At 37.7% G+C, this 22,718-nt stretch overlaps 1 protein-coding gene across 3 annotated transcripts in view; it reads left to right on the plus strand.

The window, feature by feature from the left end:
- The window catches only part of LOC100748441 (carbonic anhydrase-related protein 10), a 229,351-nt gene that overhangs the window by 83,319 nt on the left and 123,314 nt on the right, over window positions 1-22,718 (plus strand). The gene's annotated exons all lie outside the window — the stretch shown is intronic.

Genomic DNA, 22,718 nt, shown 5'->3' on the forward strand with positions numbered 1-22,718 from the left:
TCTTTTCCTGGTGGATTCTCGGGAATCTGGGAGGAATTTATCGGGGCCAAAATACCGAACGGAGAAACGGGGCCGAGTTGGCGAGAAAAAGGAGAAGTACGAAATAACGGTACGCGACCTTATTTCGACGAGGTATTTGCATGAGCTCGTAGGTATTTCTGCCATGGAGAAACGAAGCCGTAGCCGGAAGTCCAGAGGAAGGGTGGAAAAAGATTGCGTTCCACGTACGGTCACACCGTGGTGTGTATAACCTGTCCCCACCACGACTAACGCACGTTGAGTATGGTATAGTGCAGGCTACTAAGAATTATCTTTCAACGTCGCGATGCCGTTACGTACGATATCGTATAGGCTAACTCTTCAAAGTTGCCGCTTTTAAATTACTGGTTTCGCGAGAGGATAAGGTCGCCCTCTTCCGGCTAGATTCTCTGTAACGGTGGTTCTCTGTGCTCGGTTTTATTGCTGCTCGTGGAATTGGCGGAAACGAGGGAATTGCGTTGGGCTAGAGGGTGGTTCATGGTTCGGTCTGGTTGCGTGGCTCGAACAGAGTTGAGGCGATTGTAACAGGAACATCGAAGGAATCGACTTCGATTTCGTATTTCTGGAATTTCTTGCTGCTAGATCGTAGGGTGCTTTCGCGATTTTTGCTATTGTACATTTGTACAGTTGCGTTATGTCAGGTCGTTTTATACGTTTGGCTGGCTCTTATTAAAAATTTGATACGAAATTGTAGAAAAGCGTTGTGAATTTAATCGTCGATATGTTCTACTGCGTATCGATATAATAATTCAAAAATATATTAAAAAATCGTATTATTCTAGAAACCAGATATTTTTCGAAAAATTTACATCTCGTGTTTAAAAGTTGCGATGTGGTTATTTAGTGTTAATATCCTAACTATAAACAAATATCGCTGACGTGGCGTCATTGAAATCAAAAAGAAGAAACTGGAGGAAAGTGAAATATTTGATAAATCACCGAGGATACATCAAAGATCGCAAAGAGTCAAGTAGTAGAGTCTCAAAAAATTTGAAAAGTCTCGCGCGTAGATACGACGTGCACCGTGTTTTCTACGTTGTACAAGTAGCACAGTACGCTAGAGAAACGAAAAGCTCACAGCCGGTTCAAGAAATTAGAGGAAGATTTATTTGACGTGTCGGGCGGGGAACGTTCGCGAGAAATCTCCGTGTCCACCGACCCAATTCTTGATCCATAAACACACGAAGTCGACCGGAAACGCGTTTCTAACGTGTGTTTCGAGAGTTGCAGCAGAAGGTCGACTCGTAAATTTCCGGTTTATTCGATTGACCACTACCGCGAGGTTCGCCCATAATCCTGCCGGGCGTTTGGTTTCATTGCTAGTGCGATAATAATTATCCGGGAGTCGAAAACGCAGCCAACAACCGAATCAGAAACGTAGTTTCATCCGTTGGAAACTACGCGCAATACGAGATTGCCTGCATTCTGGGCCGCGATCGCCGCGAAATACTGTGTTGCGCGCAAGGCGGGACAAGGTCCTGGTAGAAATTATCCGGCATTTCGAAACCCTTGGATTACCCTTATCGCGCGACCCAAATTCAAGCCTCACCATTCCCGAGCGGATTACCAGACCTCCCGCGCGTGCTAACATTCCGGAGAAATCCTAACCTGAAACATCCTGTGGGGGTTATGGATACACACACACACATATATACACATTCATACGGCAACGATACACGGGCGCATCTTCCTACAGATAGATAGGGGCTATATGTTGCGCGAATTGAAAATCGTGTGTATGCGTGTAGGGTTGCCTGTGTGCAAAGAGGAAACAGAAGGGAGTACACGCGAACGGGTTGCAACGCAGGAGCTCGCGTTCAGTCCGATGAGAGAAATGGCTTCTGTGTACGTGCATGAGTCCTACATAGGGTGACTGAAAATTCGACAGCGTGTGGATGAAGTTGATGCTTGATATAAGTGACGCGATTTTAAATGGGAAACGCTTTATTGATTTCTTTGAAGAGCTGCAGAAAATAGGTATCTAGAGTGTAGTTACCTTCGGCGTTTGATTTATTTGTAAGAGTGATAGATAATGTAGGATAATGGAAATATCGAAGATATATTGAAAGTAGAACGTTGATTGATCCTTTCAGGAGCAGCGTTAATCACCTCTAGGAATTAAAAGATACACTATGACAATTTTTACATTACTGGTATTAACTTTTACGAATGCAGTGATAGGATTGATAAAAGAAAGCTGAGCTTATAATATATATTATAATATTATCACAGTAATATTTTAAATTTAAATATATGACAAACTCAGAGTATAATGTATGTAATGTGGCTCAGAAGAATATTCGCAGCAATTTAATTGCAAAAAACCAGTTTTTACTTTTATCCTCATGTTTGAAACATTCACAGCCATACATAATTAGATAATCGATATAATCGCAAAAATAAATATATTTTTTTCCATTTCGAGCGTCTATAAAATAACGAGATGATTAAAATTCGGACACTCTGTAGATGGGAATGAAACAGGGTGGTATAAGTGAGAACGTACACAGAGGCAGGGATTGAACGCGCAAACGCGGCAGACGGAACCACTCGTACGCACTCGTAAGCGCACACCAGCGGAGGGGAAACGGAAATAGAGGCATATGCAAACGTATGCCGTCAACGAGGGTATTGTCGCCGGTCCCGTTGGCATTATTGGATTAAATACACTCGAGTATCCGATCGTTGAGACAAACGACCGGCCACAACGAAACCGCGCTTGTCATTCGTAATTGGCTCGATGAGCAGGGATCATTTCCGGTTGGCTTGTTGTAATTCGGTTCAGCCAATTGATTGACTTTTATCCGTCGACGTGTTTAGGATTATCATTGAATTTTTGAAGACAGATATTAAAATTTTATTAATATGGCAACTGGGAACTATTACATTTATTTATATATTATATATTATATATTATATATTATATATTATATATTATATATATTAAATTAATGGTTTCAGTGGACTAATTAAATAATGAGTCAGGCGTAGATGTTTCTTCGAGACTTTTTCACAGATATAAATAAAGAATATATAATAGATATTCCTGCGTCAGGAAGAATTCATGAATGTATATAGAAAAATTGATAGTATAGAGAAATAGTTTCTAGTGGTATAAGTAAATAATTAGCCAGATATAAAAGATATTTTTTTGAAAATTTTTTATACGAAGATACATAGAAAGCATCCAATATTTTTTCTTTCTCTGGCAAGGAATATTTATGAATGCTGTATAAAAATTATAGAGAAATTCAAAGTTTTGGTTGTATAAATAGATAATTAATCTGATATCGAATTTACTTTTGGATATTTTATATGTATACGTAAAAATAAGTTATTTCATATTTCTTCTTTCAAATATCGTGAATTGTGTTCAGGTAGATTAGTAAATACTGACATCGTTGTTGATGTTATTGTTGTCGTCGTTACTATTATTGTTGTTGTTGTTGTTGTTGTTGTTGCCGTTATTAGCTAAGAGGATTGAATTACGTACAATCTTAGTTACAACTGTACCTGCACTACGTATCTGAAATGTCATGGTTGAAATGGTAAAGGGCTTAGTGGCGTGTGATTAAGATTTACGTATTAATTAAAGTGATTATGTTTAATCCCTTACAGTCGTACAACTATGATTCTTTTATAAATTATCGATTGATCGCTTCGAGTAGCGACAGAATATTTGGTAGAAAATTGTAAGGTAATTGGAAATTACTCGCCCGATTAATGCGTATGTAAATTTCATATTAGACCGTATATATGCATCTACGTATGCGATTAAGTAGTATATGCAGGCATGCGTCAGACATACAGATTCGCGTACTAAGCTCAATTCATGCATCAGGTTTACATACAGTTGACAGTAAGTTCACCATACGATGAACATGCGATGAATATTATCTGTGTTACGTGTTGAAATATCATTAGTACCGTAATTTCGATGTTTCTTGTTAAATTTTTTGGAAGCAGACAGAAATATATAGCATTTTGTCTTCGTTTCTCGTTTTATATTTTCGAATAATTTCTATCAAATGGCTGTATATTACTAGTTGCAAAGATAAATTTGATACCTTTATATTTAATCATTTCCGATTTAAATTCTAACATTCTCAAACTTCAACAAGCTAAACGAAAAAGATTTCAAGTTTCCCTCCCTGATATCTTCACAAAACAAGATTATTCTTTCTCGTCTAAATCTCAACAATCCACCATGATACGTAATCCACTTCTTCTCAGCATCTTCCCAACGTTTCCATCCGATACTCAAATTCTATTAATTTCCACCAATCCTTTATTCTCAAATTACGACAATTCAAAGCGTAAACGTTATCTATTTGTTCTTACAAATTCCTCAGTATTTTTGAACATATACGATTTCTCTTCAGCACTTTCGCGATACTTTCATCGGTTCAATTCCCAAATTCCAGTTGAGTTCTAAATAAAGTACGCGGTACATGCTGGGGACCTGCCGCGTATTATAATATTTTGCAAGATTTCCCCACGACAAGCGAACGTGCACCGTTGTAAGGATTTGCTCGCGTTGCACAGCCGCCAATGTGCAAATATACATGTACGCTCGGGAGCGCCGGTCGCGTTTGTACATAAACACGCGTTGAATACGTAAACTCATCCCAAACAGCTGTGCGTGTCTCAAGCGTAGTGGCGAGCTCTCGCGAGCGCGCGTTTCCCCAGAAATGGATGCATATGCGTGCAAACGAGGGAATTGCCCGTTGGTCCAATTGGCATTATTGGATTAAATACACTCTCTAATGCAGACGGACGTCTAAATGGATCTGCGATTGTTGTCTGTGGTCACGCGATCCACACGTTCGATAGCATTCGAAACGTACATCCTTCTCGATACGGCAAACTTCACTTTCTTTTTCTTTTGATTTCTTTTTTGTTAGTTTTTTACCTCTTGTCTTTTCTTCCGAATACTCGACAGCTCGGTCTTCCAACTGAAATTGCTTGCACATCCTAAGTGCCGTTCCTCCGGTTCTCCACGTAGTTTCTAGGTTTCTAGGCAATCTGTTTGGAAAGTTTAGTTATTAGAGTTGTTGAGTTGGATAGATTGATTTTATTTTATTTTCTCGCACGATTTAAAATGTATTGGATAATATGCTTAATACGTGGATACATGTTGGTTAATCCTTTTGTAGCCATCGAATTTTCACACTCTAATCTCACTTTCAACACTCAAACGTTCACCCTAATCACAGCGTTAACCTTAAGGTTATTTCTTAAATTTTCTTAAAAACTATGACCTTCTGAAAACACACAAGAAACGAAAGATCCTTGTTCACACTTTAGAAGTATTTTAAACATATTTACGCGACAGGGGTAAAAAGTCTAAGTCAGTGCATTCTCTACTTTTCAACATCTTTCTCAATATTTCTTCAAAATAACCATATTTCATCACTCGCCATTCAATGAAATCACATGGCCAAAGAATAACCTGTACAGAACACAATAAACCATAGCGAACGCTTGATCACCACACAGCTACTACCCGTCGTCAATCCCTTGGCTCTTAACGGGCGGAATATCAGGTGAAAAATCTGCCACGAAAAAATTGTTATTCGAGCCGTTTCCACCGTTCTCGTGTTTTCCCCTTACCCTTTCATGTAGACTGGAAAGCAGTGTTAGTCTCTGGTAAAATTCTGACGGAAGCCAGGTTTTCTACAATGGTGTTTCGTAACGGGACGCTACATCATTGCAGTATATAGAAAAACATAACGCACCGTATGAATAGTCACGGTTCGTGAGAGCATTGTTAAACACCGATGAAACGCGACTCGAATCGAGCACGCGGTTCGAAGTCGAGCACGTACGTGTCGTCGACGGGGGAATTGTTGCTGGCTATCGGGCCCCGTTAACGTTATTGGATTCTGTACACTCGAATAAGCCATCAGGCGGACAAGCAGCCGCTCGAAAATCGTATTCGTTACGCGAACAGTCACGCGTCTTTGTTATTACCGCGTGCTACCTTCTCGCGACCATCTGTAAACGTATTCGCTTTGTGATGGGGAACGTGCGCAGGCCCTCGATACAGAAGGAGGATACTAGAGAGGAAAAATGTTGGCTTGTTTTACGGGATGAACCTCGGTGTAGCTCGAATTACGGACAATTCGCGAGAGCAGTACAGGTTACTGTGAGCGTGATGCCGAGCGAAAATTGCCTTGAAAATCTCCGCCTTTCGGTTCTGCTACCTGCTCATAATGTACGTAAGTATACTGTGATCTTTGAATGTTTTGTTTCGGTTCCAGTCATATTATCATAGATAGGTTGCAGTGATACGTTCCCGTTAATTATTTCGAATATTTGCTAGCTACTTTTGGTAACTTGGATATACGAAAGTAACGATTTCATTGGAAATTGAAATATTTTAGTCGTGATTTCCTATGGGAATGATAAAATATATGTACAATATACATTTGTACACAATATGGGTGTTTAGTAAACAGTCGGAAATTACTAACGCACTACACACACGTTAATTAAATTGCCTAATTATTATTATATAAAGCGTATCTATGTAATGGTATCGAAGCTTGTAAAACAAAAATCATATAAATATCTCGCTCTAGGTACTACAAAATTTACAACAGAATGAGAAACAAGGCATTAATTTCGATAGAAAATACAATGTACTCGCCTTTTGAAGAATCGACGCGTGAACGTCTTCTTACGTTCGAAACAAACAATACTCGAACAAACTATTCAAATATGCTAGCAGATCTTCTAAAAACCCTCTATATTTATACATCACTCTCGATGCCCGAACGTTTCATTTCTGACGAAAGCTATATCAACGGATAATCGCAGGAAAATAGAAAATTAGACCAACGAGTTTGGCATACCGCAAACGAGCAATTACAGATCCGGTAATTCGCGCAAATGACCAGGATGACAAAGCTCGGGCCGGTGTGTACGCGTTACGACGAATGTTAAAAACACAAACACAAACCGTAATCCCGTTATTCAGCGTGCGCTAGACGGGCTCCGTGGGAATTACATTAAATCGCTGGTGGAACGGGATTTCACGGGGTATGGGAGCGCAAGGGGGAAGGGGGAGTAGCCTTTGTGGCCGGCGAATTCGTTTCCATGTAATTAGAAGTGCGATGTGCGGTTCGGGGTGAAATTTTGAACAAGCCGGTACTCGTCGAGCGACGAGCGTGCAACGCACGACGAATTTACAGGCGGCCGTTGCAACTGACGCTTTTGTCGTTCACGTGCACGCGTCAAAATGTTTATCGGATTAAGTACACACAGCCGATCGTCGACCAGAAGAGATGTGAAATGTATAGGGACGATTATTATCCGCAAATAATCGCCGGATCCTCATTGTCATAGATTTGGAGTTGCGAAATTCGCGTTGGATTCGCGGGTTAGTCGTGTCGTGCTTTGTTATTCTAATGTTTTAGCAAATCAGGGATTCAATGGTAAAGAGGTACATTTTTTGTGTCATTAATTTTAGTTGGCGGAATTTAGAGTACAGTCTACCATAAGTTGGTATTGTAGCTGTCTTCTTCATTCATATTCTTTACTTGTTATGTCACTGTGTAATTTGAGGATATACTACATAGTTTAATATATAGTTCCGACGTATATGCTCAGTATTGCCTTCTGTTTATTTAGTCAGCATATTGGATGTTGCAGAAGACTAATGTTTTCTTAATGCTTGCTGCGATACACGCTACGTTTAAGATAATAATTTTCTGACTGTATATCGAGAGAATTTTGTTTCGAAAAATCATGTAATTTCTCAGTATTGTAAAATATGTATTACTTAAAAATGGTATAAAGGTTAGGTATGTTATATATTCAGGAATTGATTGACGGCAAATTTAATTGTACGACTAAAGCGAACAAACATATCCTATAATATACATATATTTGGCAATATATGTACTGTCTTAAAAATAGGAGAATATATTCTTACAGAAAATGAAGAATCAAATAGAAAAAATAATGCATCGGGAAATGAATTTGGTATTCGATATTCTTCTTACCATCCATATTAACGTACTGTCTGACCATATACGGAGTCATTCCACTAGCACGCCGTTCAACTTGGATGTTATTCTTAGGTTCTCGAGTTACACGTTGTACTATGTGGAGAACGGAGACACGATTGTGTTAAGGCGTACGTCAGCAATAGAATCATCGTAGTTCCTGTCGGGATTATTGGATTAAATGCACTCGAGTAACCGATCATGTAGACGACAAACGCTAACGCTTCTTGTTGAAATGGGGTTTGTCATCCGCAAATAGTCACGCGACCCTGGTTGTCATGATAACTCAAACACTGTGACAAGCTGAAGGCGAAGCACACTCGAGTCTCACATGACGAAATTCATCGTCGAAGCACGCTCGTGCTTTGGAAACTGCGATAATGTTCCTATATGGATTATTGAAGCTTTCGCGGAAGAATCTTTAGGATTGGCTATCGAAACTATCGTTGCAATATTCTCTTCCAATAAACTAACCTAATTTTCTTAGTAATTAACAGGGACAATTTGGTAGTTTGTTAAGCAATACAATGAAAAAATTAATTTACTTTTAGTGCGATAAGTCTTCGGGTATGCTTCGTACTAGTTGTACAATCTATTATTGAAATGTTAGGATTAGTTAAAAAATAAATAAAAGTTAGTTGATCCAATTAAAAAAGATTTTATAAATGATAAAAGTGCGTTGATATATTTTTTGCTACGATATGCACACACACACACACACACAAAGTATGCAACTGCTTCTTTAGACTAATTGTGTATATTCGAATAAAATTTAACATCAATTTATTCAAAATGTACGTTTTTAATAATTTGTTAATAATAATACACCTGGAAGTTGTAGGTAATGCTCTTCCCTTGTTTCATCATCTATATTCTTTTCATCCCATATTTTCTTAGAAAGTTTAATAATTGAGGTATCATACACATTACCAATAGCAAGATACTACGATAAAACACGGCGGTATTTTTATAACTCAGACCTGAATAGGAGGCCGTCAGAAAATAACGGTAACGTTTTCCGACCTTCTAGCTACCGCCTCTATTGGGGCGCAATAGTTTCGTCAAGATCCCCAGCGAAAAGAGCAACTTCACCGGAAACATCTGCGCACAAAACGACATAATAATTCTGAGACAAAAACCTGTCCGTGTACGAGGCAAATTCGCCACGAACAATTAAGATAAGCGGTTGAATCGAGAACGTAAACGGAGATAGTTAAGGGTGTGCACGACAGTCTGTTTCACGGAACAGCCAGTAAAAGGGTTACGGCCGACCGTCTCGACGTTGGTTAATTAACATTCGCCACGCGTCGATCCCACTCTCACTCTTTCTCCCTCTCTCTTATTCTCTTTCTCTCCTTCTATATGCCTCTCTTGGCTCCCTCTTCGTATCTCACGATATTTACAGTCTCTGACTATCGAATTAGAATCATATAGAATATACCTTATATATAGAAACTTGACAATAACTACTAAATATAGTTTCACTGGATATTCTGATTTACTAATATAATGGATAGTCTAATTATTTTTGTGATTTCTGCGAAATATATACTTGTACTAAATATCTTGTACTTTCTATTAGGTTGTCCGGAAAGTGTCTTTCTTCCGCAAACGTGTTTTTTACAACAATGCACCTCCTTACAAACGTGAAACCAAGTCATTGAAATGTGTTTATCTCAACAGAACAAAATAGATCGTACGTAATTCGACAAAATAATATAAAACAAAAAAACGTTGTGCGTCTTTTATTTTTTCATAGAACGAAAGAAACTTTTCGGACAACCTAATATATATCTTCCCAGATTTGTTTTGAACTTTTCCAATATAATCGAGATAATCGAAACTTAATGGTGCAACTGAAATATCAAAATATTTCGTGTAATGCACACGATATATTCATGGAAGGTGTTTAGAAGTATTCGAACACTTTCTTATGTTTTCATAATGCTTTAATAATGTATAGCGAATTGTGTTATTATAATTCGTTGGCGTTCTTCAATTTTACTAAAAATGCGAGAAATATTGCAAGGTTTAGATTTAGAACAAAAGTTGGAAAGTTTCGAATCGAATACGATGTATTCACGGCAGAGACAGAAAAGGCGACGCAATGCTTTTGGATGATACGAGTGATTCAAGTGTAATCCTAAATACGGTCCTGGGCAGTGGGACGGTTTTGGTCGGTCGATTTTCACGAGGGCAGAAGGCGTTAATTGGCCGGTCACCGGGCGTGCCAGTCGGCGGTTTCGATGCACCGCCGGTGAGCTTCCGGTTTGCCGATCAAGTGTAATATCAAAGAGGAAACGAAGTTTCCAATCGGACGAAACTTTTACTCTCTCTGATATTCGTTATGCTCGTTGGAGCTCGTTTAACCACGAATTATCGCTGTCGACCGAATTAATATCGAGCTGGATCACGTAGAGTTGTTAATTAATGCGGATGTGAAAAAGCATAGAATAAATATTCGAAAAATTGTGTAAAAATTGTTCACGAGAAGTATAAAACAACGATTGTTCCGTAAATCGTTAATGCTGCCTCGATTTACAGCTGCCATGCTGCACCCTCGTTATCGTCGTATTCCGATTTTAATTACAGAGTGTAATTGTCTATGCTTTATTCGTTAATTTCTACTAAACTCAATCTGGCTGACGTCATTTGCATTTATTTTATTCAGCTTCTGCAACCTTTCGATACCGTTGACCTAAATACCAACTGGTTAAGCTTTGAGGCCGGAATTTGAAATTCTCTTGGTGAATGCGACACCAGAATTCTTCCGCTGGGTTCTCCGTTTCTCAAAGGTATTTTTCAAAAATGCATAATCCTCTCTGAGATGTGCTCTCTTTCATGCCTCGCTTTTCATTTTAATTTGCTTCTCGTGAAACTCGTTATCAGATGCAAAGGATAAAAAATACGAATGGTACTTTCCGAGCGTTACAAGGATACAACTATTCGTGTGAAAGCGACCAGGTATTGACGAAGAATTCTGAATCAAAGAACGTTGACGAAGAATATTTACATTCTCCAATAGATCGCATATTTTAACAATTCCTGATGATCCCAATTAACCAAGTGCATTCCTTATTTAATAGGGCTTTGGAATAATAGTTGATATAATACGTTAGCATAAAAATAGATGAAAAACTTGTTCAAACGAAATAAAAAGACGCGATTGTTTTATATTTAGTGCGGACTGCGTCACAAGATTTACATTTGTGTCCGTATCATAAGACTTTACGCAAGAAGATAGGCCATTAGTTGCCTTCATTCACTTCCTGATCTTCCACATTCACCCGCCATTCGCTTGAATTCAAAATATTCAATCCAAAGTCAACAGTCGAATATCTCATCATCTGTTTGTAATATATCAAATAGCAATACATTCTTCTTTATTCCAAAAATTCTCCAAAGAAACCCATTAAAAATAAACCCATTTAAACAATCCCTTATCATACCTAATGACAAATTTCATATTCGCCAAACCGCTCTTTAACTCTCCGCTCCAATTCCGCTGCAGGAACACCTCGGTACCTCCGGATCGAACGAGCCACCCTCTGACATCCACGGACTGGCCATAAAATTCAAAGTTGCGAAGGAGTAAGGGTGTCAGTTCGCGAAAGGTTAACAACCGGAATATGGATTCGCGAGATGGGGGAGGTTGGTCGGGCTCACGACCCATAAAGATGGCGCATACGCTCGGTTTTCTTGGCGGGTACGCGGGAAACACGAGTGGCTTGCCTCCTCGTGGCCAGAGATTGCCAGGACGACGGGGCTAACTTCGTTCGGGGTTAGCGGTGATTCGATTTACCTGGAAGGCCAACAGGCCAAGTGTACAACACGTTGCAAGCCGGGACAGCAATATGTAATCCACTTTAACCGCACACGCTGTCTCGCCCTTCTACTCCTCTTGGCTCTCGACTGGTCCACGTGTACGTCGCTACGTTTCTACCCTGGCTGGTTCTCTTTTATCTCCAGCCTCTGACCTCTCTGTTGATCCTCGACAAGGCTTAAGCATCGGGCGCCATTCTCCAGTTTTCTCGTATTACCCCGGCTGGAAATTGATTTCCACGAAATTGGAGTGTAGGGGATGAAAGATTAAAGGGGAAGATGATGTTGACGATGGGTGGAGGGTTTCTAGGGGTGATTGCCAGTCGTACATGCATTATGGTGTCAAGAGGCGGGAAGGAAAAATGGGAAGGACTGTTTGTCGGCGGATGATGTTGTTTTATATCTGAAGCTGATTCTTATTGTCGATTTCGTCTATACGTAATTTGGGGTTTTCAACGCGTGACACGTTGCACGCGACACTTTTGCTATCCAGCAAGCCTTTTAGATAGATTTTGTCAGATGCCCTATCCGTTTCTCTTTGTATTGTACAATATGAAATTTATATAATCACAATCTTCATTGTTTATTATTGATGTTATTATAGAAATACTAACAAGTTACAATTACAAACAGTTTTGTCGAAAACAGATATATATATATATATCGTTTAGTTAGATGATGATACAATACATTAAGGTATGTATCATCATATGATATCATCATATATTACAGTATCACGTTGTTTATACGCAAAATGAAAGAATTAAAAAAATGAGAATTTAAGCGAATGTGTAAGAAATTTCGTTTGAACATTTTTTTTTTTTTAATAATGCTATTCGACTGTAGCAATTTGGCTCTTTTTTTACAGTGGAATGTTCTGGAAGTTATAATTAAGTAGTTTCGTCTAGAAATTCGTAATACTTACGCGTATTTCTATTAACCTTCCACGCTCGGCGTTTACTTTAAATCTCGGCGTGGTCCAGATTCGAGATACCGGCATTACGGACAATTGGTATTGCTGCAGTAGCTGCTACGTAGTTTTGGAAACGCGTAAGACTGGCACGTGATCGAAATTTTCATCGCGCTGTTGTATTCCGCCGCATTTTCGAATTCGCTCAATGTGTTGGAACCTTTTGGCGCGGTAGCGACGCAAGACTATGGGAACAAAATCCTGGCGAAAGAAAAAGGAACAGCGTAAACGCTGTAGTATTTAATAAAGCGGTCTTAGCAAACTCCGCGCGTGATGCAATTAGGAAAATCCGTGGAGAGAGAAAAGGAAGAACTATGAAATCTGTAGGAAAATTACGTCTCGAATATAGTAGCACACCAACGAATACTTTCGATAAACGTGAAGACCAGGCGGAAAAAATATGACGAGTGCAGTTTTCGTTTTCCATCACGAAAATATTTGAATACTTACCATGGAAAACTTTAATGCATGGCTATGTTGTATCATAGCAGTAAAAGATTAGTATACAATATGAATAGAAGAATAAAGTAATAAAAACTGGGAAACTTGTTGATGGAACTGGAGATGAAAATGAAGATATGAAAGGTGAGTGAGAGGAAACAAGGAAGCTAGGAGGGGACAAAGCAAGATAAAGAAGAAGCGAAAAAAAGGAAATAAGGAAAGAAGAGTAAGAAAATAAGAAGCACAGAGATGAAAGGAAGAGAGGAATATGATTATGTAAAGAGGAAAGACAAAGAAAATAAGTTGAGAAAAGATGAAACTAAGGGAGGAACGAGAACAAAGGCAAAAAAAAAAAAAAAATAGATGAAAAAAAGGAGAAAATATCAAAATGTGTATTGCCATAATTCGATGAAAACTTTGAAACAAACTCTATCTCGTCCGAACTTTTTACAAATTTCTAACTATTAAAACCAGGTCAACCGTATCTTACGACTGCAGCAAATATTAATTAAAAACGACTATTTTTCCTAATTTCATAGAAGTTGGGGAAGTTGGTCGAAAGAAAAGAGGACAAATTTCGTGGCAATTATTCCGTGTCGCCCGGATTAAGAATGGACTGTCAGAGATATAGCAACCTTTCCAGTTGATCCAGCGTTATAAATGAAACTTCTCGCAGGTGGTTCTTTCGGGCCTACAGCGAGAGGAGTGGCCAGCTAAAACGGATTACATATTGCCATCCCAGCTTGCAACGGACAGCGCACACTTGACCCTGCTGGTTGTCTGAATAAATCGAATAGCCCCTAACCCAAACGGAATTATGTTCTCCTTGCCGGGCGATCCACGAAAATTAAAGAAGACTTTATCCATGAAGAGTTCTCTCGTAAAAACTTAGCCTTTTCGTTCCCTTCCGGGGAAAAACTAACCTAATTTTTTTTTCTCTTTATTATAAAGTAGATCCACGAAGTTTATTATTTCATGTGAATTGAAGGGATTACGCGTTTAATCTACCAATGATTCTTAGATGCAGTTTTTAAGGATGTGGTTACAAATTGAAATATAAGTTGAGAAAGTTATCCTTGTAATTGGAGAAAATTGAATAATTTTGTTTGGAGAATTTAATGCAGATAATCGATGAATTAAACGTTGATGTTATTTTCTGCAAATTTTCAAAACTTTAAGACCGTTAGATGCTTTATAAAATTTAAGAATGTAAGAGAAAGTATTAGCTTAAAATTTATTTATTTTAGGACATTTTTGGCTTGAAATATGATCGAAGCGTAAGAAATTATTATGTATTTATATGTGCGGAATTAATTTCGAATGAATAGTAGAATCAGTATAGATATAATTGGGAAACTGATCCAAAATTTTTGGATCGTATATATATATCAAATTGTTGATTGCACGAACGAGAGATTATCCTCCTCGCTCCTATCAATCATTCTCGCTAGAGCACGCTATATTTTACAACTCCGATTTGTGGTTATTACAATTATGGAAATGTCGAGCGAAACCATGAAACTGCAGCAGTATTTCATCTAATCAGTATCAATAATTTAGTAAATTAATTCAGGGAATCAATTATCAGATCAATTAACTTTCAAAGATTTATTATATCTTCTTATCGTATTAATAAATAGCAAATATTATGTAACAATAATATAACTAATATTCTGTCTCGTTAGATCTTCCACTAAAAACGTTTTTCGAAATAACAATTCCAACGTGACTTTTTTCTTTGATTCTTGGATTCTATGGAATATGTAATAAAAGAGAAAATCTTTCGGTAGTGTAAATAATTTCTTCACCACGAAAAATAAAGATATTTCTGTTATCAAACATTTTCACAATTGTTATTCATTTATTCTTGCGTCTTCGATTACAATTCAAACGATAATCCACCTAGCGATTCTTAATGGGATGGAAATTTATGAGACGTTGACTGAGTCGCCAAGCAAAGTTCACGAAGGAAGAGAGAAATGAGAGGAAGAGAGATGCTATTCGCTTGGCAACTCGTAAATTCTAAGCAGCTTAGTCGCGAAGCTCGCTATTCGATCCCTTGTTACGTTCTGCTCTCACAGATTGCGGCTGTAAGCATATTCCTGCTCTCTAATACTTTTTCTCATTTATTAAAACTACCGTTAGCTTCAAATACAGTTTTTCCAGCCGTTAATAGAGCGATAATGAAAAGAAAATCATGAAAAATTATAAAAACGCGTAATGATTTTATCCTACGATTGGACGTTGCGCGTTATTAGAGCACTAAGGGAAATTTAGGAAAACCAAGAGAAATTGAAAGTTGTATATTTACAACTGATATGACAGAGTGATGGAAGACAGCGAATTTATAATTTTAATATGAACGTGGGCATAGTGTTTCGAGAGCTATAAGGAAATATTACATACGTGTGATGAAGTTGATTTTGATGACACTTTGGCGTTGCTTGGTTAATTGGCTATACCAACGAAAATACAGCTATCGAAAATCGGTTCTTCACGCTCACGATCGATAGCATTCACAACGCAATTTTGTAACGTACGACTCAACAGCTCTCGATCAACCGGACTAAAGTCGCTCACACGAAATTAATTCAGTCTATGTACGTATATGTGACGTATTTCAAATTGCTATTTAAAAAAAACCGCTATACAACGCTGTATATCGTTTGGTTTTACGACACCGGGTACGAGCACAAAATAGGGGAATATTAAATAGCCTATTAAGTCGGCCAGGCATGATTCAAACTCATCAGCGTTCATGGAACATCGAATACATCAGCGCGCGTTTCGTGACTCGTTTCGCTCGCCTCGTTAAACTTCTTTCGCAATTTCACGTACGAATAGAACGACATCGGGAAATACAAATGACCGCCGCATACCGTACAGACGACGAAGAAATTAAAATCCAATTTTTGATCTGATACGCGGGATATCCAATCGACGCCATTCGAACGCATACATCGCAATTTCTACCGATAGCTCTTTCTACCGATTCGAGACGATGATCTACGATCGACATTCGTCCAGTGAGTGGGCAAACTGAGTTTCACCACCATCCGTCGGTCACTTAGAACGACACAGAGCTAAAAAAGACAAGTACATAACACCGGAAAGCATGACACGGGGTCGACAACCTCGAACAGAGACATTAACCTTTGAACTGAATGCTTGCCACGGTACCATGGCGAAGTGTTAAGCCACGATAGAATTATTTTTAAAAAGGATGATCAATTTATGTGGCTGAAGTTGGATATATATTTAACAGGTCAGATATAGATACGAATTATATTTAGTTTGTGCAGTTTCTGCCAGTATATTTTAGTTGCGTTCTACAGTTACTTCTTTGGTATTGGTACTTTTGTTTGATTTAGCTCTTGCAAACAGATAGGTATACTTTAATGTACATATCTACCACTGAATGCAAAAGTGTAGAAAGTTCATGTATATTTTCGAAGTTTTTAAATTTCATTTGAGAACTTTTATATTTTAGTTATATGAGAATCTTAGTTATTTTATAACATAGTATTTATGTTGTTGGGAGGGAGAAATTTTGGGTAAATAAATTTAATATCGTGCAATTTATCTGCTGTCGTCAATCTGATAATCGCTGTGATTGCGCTACCAAACCTTGCAATCAAAAATTCAAATTTGGGTCACAGCTGATAGAGAAAATGTTTTGATCACTAAATAAAAAAATCGATTTTTTCTTCGTTTCTTCCTTTGGATTTTAATGACTTTGGACGCACACGTTAATCAGAAGGTTACGCTTAATCCAATGCATACGACTGAACAAATATGAAGTTGGTTGAAGCTGATGCGGAGCGTAAGGACGAGGTCCGGCTGGGTGAAACTGAAGTTGACGAAAGTTGTGCGGGTCAGTCGAGCGAATTGTTGACAATGTTTAAGAGTTCCGGAGTGGAGTTAATTACGAATCCAATGGTAAGCCTCGCGAATGTAGGAATTGTAGCAACCGGAAAGTTTCCATTCCGGGGTTGAACGAACGCGGCAATTCCTTCATGGAAATTTTCGGTCAATCGACTGTTCTACCAATGCATTCGGCTTTCGTATTGCGCAACTTTGTTCCACTTTATTTGCACGTACGAAATATTGGAAAATGTAACGAAATGTGTGAAATTGGTTAATTGACGTCTTCGTTCAGCAAATACAGTTTTAGAATCGAATAAAAATAAGGAAGACTCAGTCAGAATTTAACGAAAGAAAATATAATGCGTTAGCCTCAAACACATTGTGGTGCCGTTTATATTTACAGAAATAAGAAATTCGCACGTCGTAAACGGTAATGAAAATTCACAATGCGAAATCAATTATAAAAGTCCACTCGAAGTTCATAAAGTTCAAATTCGTCTTGACTCTCGCACTCTATCAATTCTAACTCAAACTAAAATATGTATAAAAAATATACAATCCTTAAAATCCTGTACATATCATAATTTCTATCAAAATCAATTGTTTCCATAACATTATTACGAAAATAAGGAAAATTCATCGAGATGTCGTCTTTCCTTCTTGGATTATATAGATCAAGGAGGAATTGGTTATTTCAATGTTACTTTGTAAGTCGAAATAAAACGATGGTGGGGTTAGGGTTGTGGCTTAGGGGTTCATTATACAGCTGTAATTAGAGCGGCGCCTAGAAAGCACTTGTCGCTGAGAGGGTGAGACGGGACACGATATTAGTTCATTTTCGTGTCCTAATGTCACCGCACCAGCACGTGTTTACGAGGCTATATTTACGAGTATACACTGCATACCATTCTGACCTGATCCTCATTTTCACTCCCGTCCGTGCAAACCTAACTCAATGGCGTAGAACAAGCGGGTTGACCAGGAATGATCCAGTTTCCACGAAATAGATGAAGCGTTTTGAGTAACGTAAGTACTTTGACTTAATTTTAATGACTCTTTATGGAAACATATTCCGGTCCTTCGTACAAACTTTTTAGAACTTAGGAGCAATTATCTTTTAGTATACTTTTAGTCTTTGTTCATAATAATCGATCTTGTTGTATTTTATTTCTATTATTTCTTCGATATTTATTTATCAATATTATAAAAGCTAAATAATTTCGTTTAAGAATTGCAGTTGACTTAATGAACTTTTATTTTTATAACTTTTTGATAGTTTACGATTAATAGAAGCCAAACAATTTTATTTGCCGATACATCGAATAATTGATTACCCAATAATTATCTTGACTTCGTGAAGCTCTGAATTTATTACCTTTTAACATTTAATTGTCGATGAAATCTAGACAATTTTCTTGACAATTTCTAGACAATTTTTCTCATCTGAGATGTTACAGAAGTAAAATTTATTTCAGGTGTGGGATAAAAATAAAATATAGGTTTTAGTGGTATTTGAAATTACGCAACATTCATAGCCTGTAAGTTTTACGTATGAGTTACGTAAATCTCGTCGACAAATTTGCGCTGCCCTTAAAAATTCAAAGAGCTAGGGTAAACATCCGGAAAATTTAGTAGAATCGTCAGAATACATCTTGCAGAACTTATTGCGAAGAATGTGCGATGTTACGCCACTGTTTCATTTCTCTCGAATAGTGAGACCGTGGGCAAATATATGGGCGATTATTTTCACGCGGGCAGACATCACGCTATACTATGACTCACCGAAATTATTCATAAAGTAATACCGTGTTATGCAATCCCGGTGACAAGCGAATTAACTTTTAAAATCATTTCCACTCGTACGCTAAACCTTTGATATATTCTTCAACGACAGGTGGTTATTAATTTTTTTATGCCGCATGAAAGTTTACCAGATCTTGTTACGAACGAAGTAATTAAATTTTATTATCGAGCAATTATCTTGAACTGATATTATCTAACAAGAATTTTGTCCGACCGTTTTTTTCATCGCCCCAAAATTTTTTTGTTAATTTAGAACTTTTTAATTTAGCATTAAACAACCCGCAACTTCACTGCCACCGCCGATAAACATGCTTTTTTTACGCGAAATTTTGGTCGATTAATCTGCAAAATGTATGAAGTTTTTAAATAATTAAAAATTCTACGTAGCTAGAACGCAACGAATCGATAGTACAAATCTCATTCTGATAGAATCTTCATTATAGAAACATTTTACTATTTGCATGTTCTAAGTATTAAGGAAACGTTTGATTAGCTGGAAAGTATATTTCTTTCATTTACATTAGCTATAAAAACTAAGGGAGCGTTTATAATTATCTTCCAATGAAGTATTTTATCAGCTTCTACCTTTCATTTTTGTACTATCTTGCAGTCACTTAAAAGTGCTACTAAACGATATGATGAGCTATTTATTTATCTGTTACCTATAAACGATTAGGTATTAGATTTCAGACTACAAATAATAATTTTATCAATGTATTCTCCAATGTGTAGAATAAATCGTGCTCGGAGTTAATTTAGGTTACTTGCATACTGGAAATCCACTATAAATTCTAATGAAACCTATTTGGAAATGATCAAACTCAACGCGATGTAAATATCGAACGCGTGTTTCCAGTTGCTGTGACGATTTATTTGCACCGACGCGAAGTGTCGGTTATCGTGACGTACAAGCTTATTGACGAGAAGCATTTTACAGTTAGCTTTCGATATTCTGCCTGTGACTGCTTACCAAGGAAGAAAGGGCACGTGCGACGCGATTTGAAATTTCATGATCGCGCCCCTTTCAAAGCGTTCGGAAGTTAGCTTTCCATGAAAAACTTGGTATCGATTGTGTCAATTTTATTGCGCCTCGCTAGCTTTCTCGATCAGGACCGATGAACGCGTTTAAAAATTTTAATGATAGAAATAAATATCAGGGTAAACCGAACGTGTTTTCTGTACGGTAATTCACGAAAGTATTCGAATTCTTATAGAAACTCTTTATGAATATATTATAAGTCTTTTAATCGAAGATGGAGGAAGAACTAAAAAAAAATTGGAGTTAGATAAGTAGAATAGTCGCTTATTGGTCAGACAGCGTCTTTACACTGTCGATGAAGTTTCAGAATGTTTTGCACAACAGGTGCGACATAAAGGTTTTCTCTGGCAAATGTTTAAATATTTCTAGCCGCTGTACGTACGAACGTGGTACAAGGATTTTCTTTCTTTTTTTTTTCTTTCTTTCTGAATCGTAAGAATTCTTGTACGTATCAGCGAATGATTTATAAGTTTCGAGGCAGCTTTGAAGTTCGAAGAAGAATAATAAATAAATTTCGTATGCGTGCAAGTTTCGTTTCTGAGGCTGAAACTTATCCCTTCTCGGTGAATGCAGCGTTCGCCCTTCCTGTGCAAATGAATCATCCGAGTTTACTGCTTCGAATAACCCGTCCGTGTACAAGAATCCCTTACAATCGCGTTTTTGAAGTTTCCAAGATGTGGAAGTTCCTTAATGCGTTTAAGCAACTTTCCTCAACTGTCATTTGACGGTGAACGGAAGTTTGCTCTCTTAGTTAGTCTTAAGCTATTACTCTCTTACCGTCAGAAAAATCACTCTTATTGCTATTTTATCGTCTCGTATTCTTCCCCAATTATCCTTTATTCTTCCCCATTATACCGTTATCATTCCTTTTATTATTTTCCTCCTTTCTATTTCTATATCCATACGGAAAAAATATATGAAATCAAATTAGCAAAACAGAATAGACAGATTTTAATTATCCGTGGGATATTATAGAGAGAAACAGCATTCATTCTTTGCTCTTGTCATTTTAGTTTATTCGTAATGTTATTTAATCAGCTAAACAATTTTTACTTATTTCCATATCTGCGATAATTAGATACGTATAACGTTATAAGATTAAAAGCTTTTAAAAAATTGTAAAAGTTTCGTAGGAGAATGATTCTCATAAAATCAGATTCTGAGAAAATGCACGAATTTGAAATTCGAATTGTTTAATTTTCCAAGTAGTAATGTCTTCGTAGTGGAACGAAACAAGCGATAAGTTACGATATGATTTTTGTTTGCGCAATGCAATGTGTGCAAACATATAATCGTGTGAACACGATAGAAGTTGTGCACTGTGGCTCCCGCGTTAGACAAGACCACTTGCGACTGCGGTTTGACCTCTCTAACTTTACGCATTCTGATCCAGAGTCTGAATCGAACCGTGGTTTCCACTATCGGTCTCCCAATGGCCAACGAGAACGGAACCAAGCCATGATAAACACTTGTTCTGATTCTCTGGAATAATAATATTGGATACGCTAGAAATAATATACCGAGTAAGAAAATATTTCATGTATAATAATTGTTTTAAATATTCTAGATGAAATTTGTCCCACGTTCTTTGTCAACAGAGATTTTTCAAAGATTCCATTGGCTGTTTTTAATTATTGTATTCGTTTTTGACGCAATATTTTAAAATAATATTGTGAGAACTTTGTATCGTACTTATGTGAATTTATTTTGTTGAATAAGAAAGGACAATGAATAAGTTAGGAGACGAGTATTAAGAAAGAAATCGTGGTTTCTGGTAACATGATCTTGATTGTATTATGGACTGTAGTATAATCATACGGTATCCTATGCGGTGAGCTAAACCGCATGATGAGATACGACACAGTCGCTCAGACCACATCATGGATTAGAGCACAGTGACGTAGATCATATCACAAGCTATGTTATGAGCTATAACACAGTATCTTTGACGAGGACTGTAGACACATTCGCGTTTTCCTTGACGTTATACCGAATAATTCCTTTTCAATCAAATTTATATCAATGAGTACCTTCGAGAGTGATGATCTAGGGAAAAGATTCGGACTTTCTTGTCAATTTATTTTACATAGCATCCTCCTAAATTTCCAAATAATCGATCGTTCTATTTATTCTAGTAATCCCAATACCGCCGTATTACCGAAATAATTTGCACTTTGAATATCACAGATCCGAACAACCACGTTCTTCAAGGATTACTTCAAGGATGATATATTATATCAAGCAAAGATCTTAGCATATTTGTAAAACCAATGATACAAACATTTCTACCACTTCCTGGCTCTTTGCACGAAAGAATTCGTCTTTCTATTACCGGTGCGAGATCCCTCTCATAAAAATCCACTTTTTCAGTCTCTAATGTCATCAATTACCAAATCGTACTGCGAAGATCTTGCACTTTTATTAGAGGCACGAAGCTCTCGCCACGTGTCGAAATCTTCGCGACGATTCACCGAGATATCGTCTAAAGGAGGGAGCGAGATCTGCTCTAAAGCAGAGAATCTGGGCTTATCGCGAGGCATCTTTCTCTCGGCGACCTGTTTAAAGCAGCGAGACTAGTGGAATCGAGGGCTTTTCTGACCCGGCAGAGTATTTTCACTCCCGATCGTCCTCTAATCCCATTGGCCGGCCCCCGGGGATGGGTGGTTGGTCTGTTCCGGCTGGGGTGTCGAGATCGTTTGATTCGGCCCTGTGCGCCACCGCCGCC

Source organism: Bombus impatiens, unplaced genomic scaffold (assembly GCF_000188095.3).
Source record: "Bombus impatiens unplaced genomic scaffold, BIMP_2.2 scf_0060, whole genome shotgun sequence".
NCBI lineage: Eukaryota > Metazoa > Arthropoda > Insecta > Hymenoptera > Apidae > Bombus > Bombus impatiens.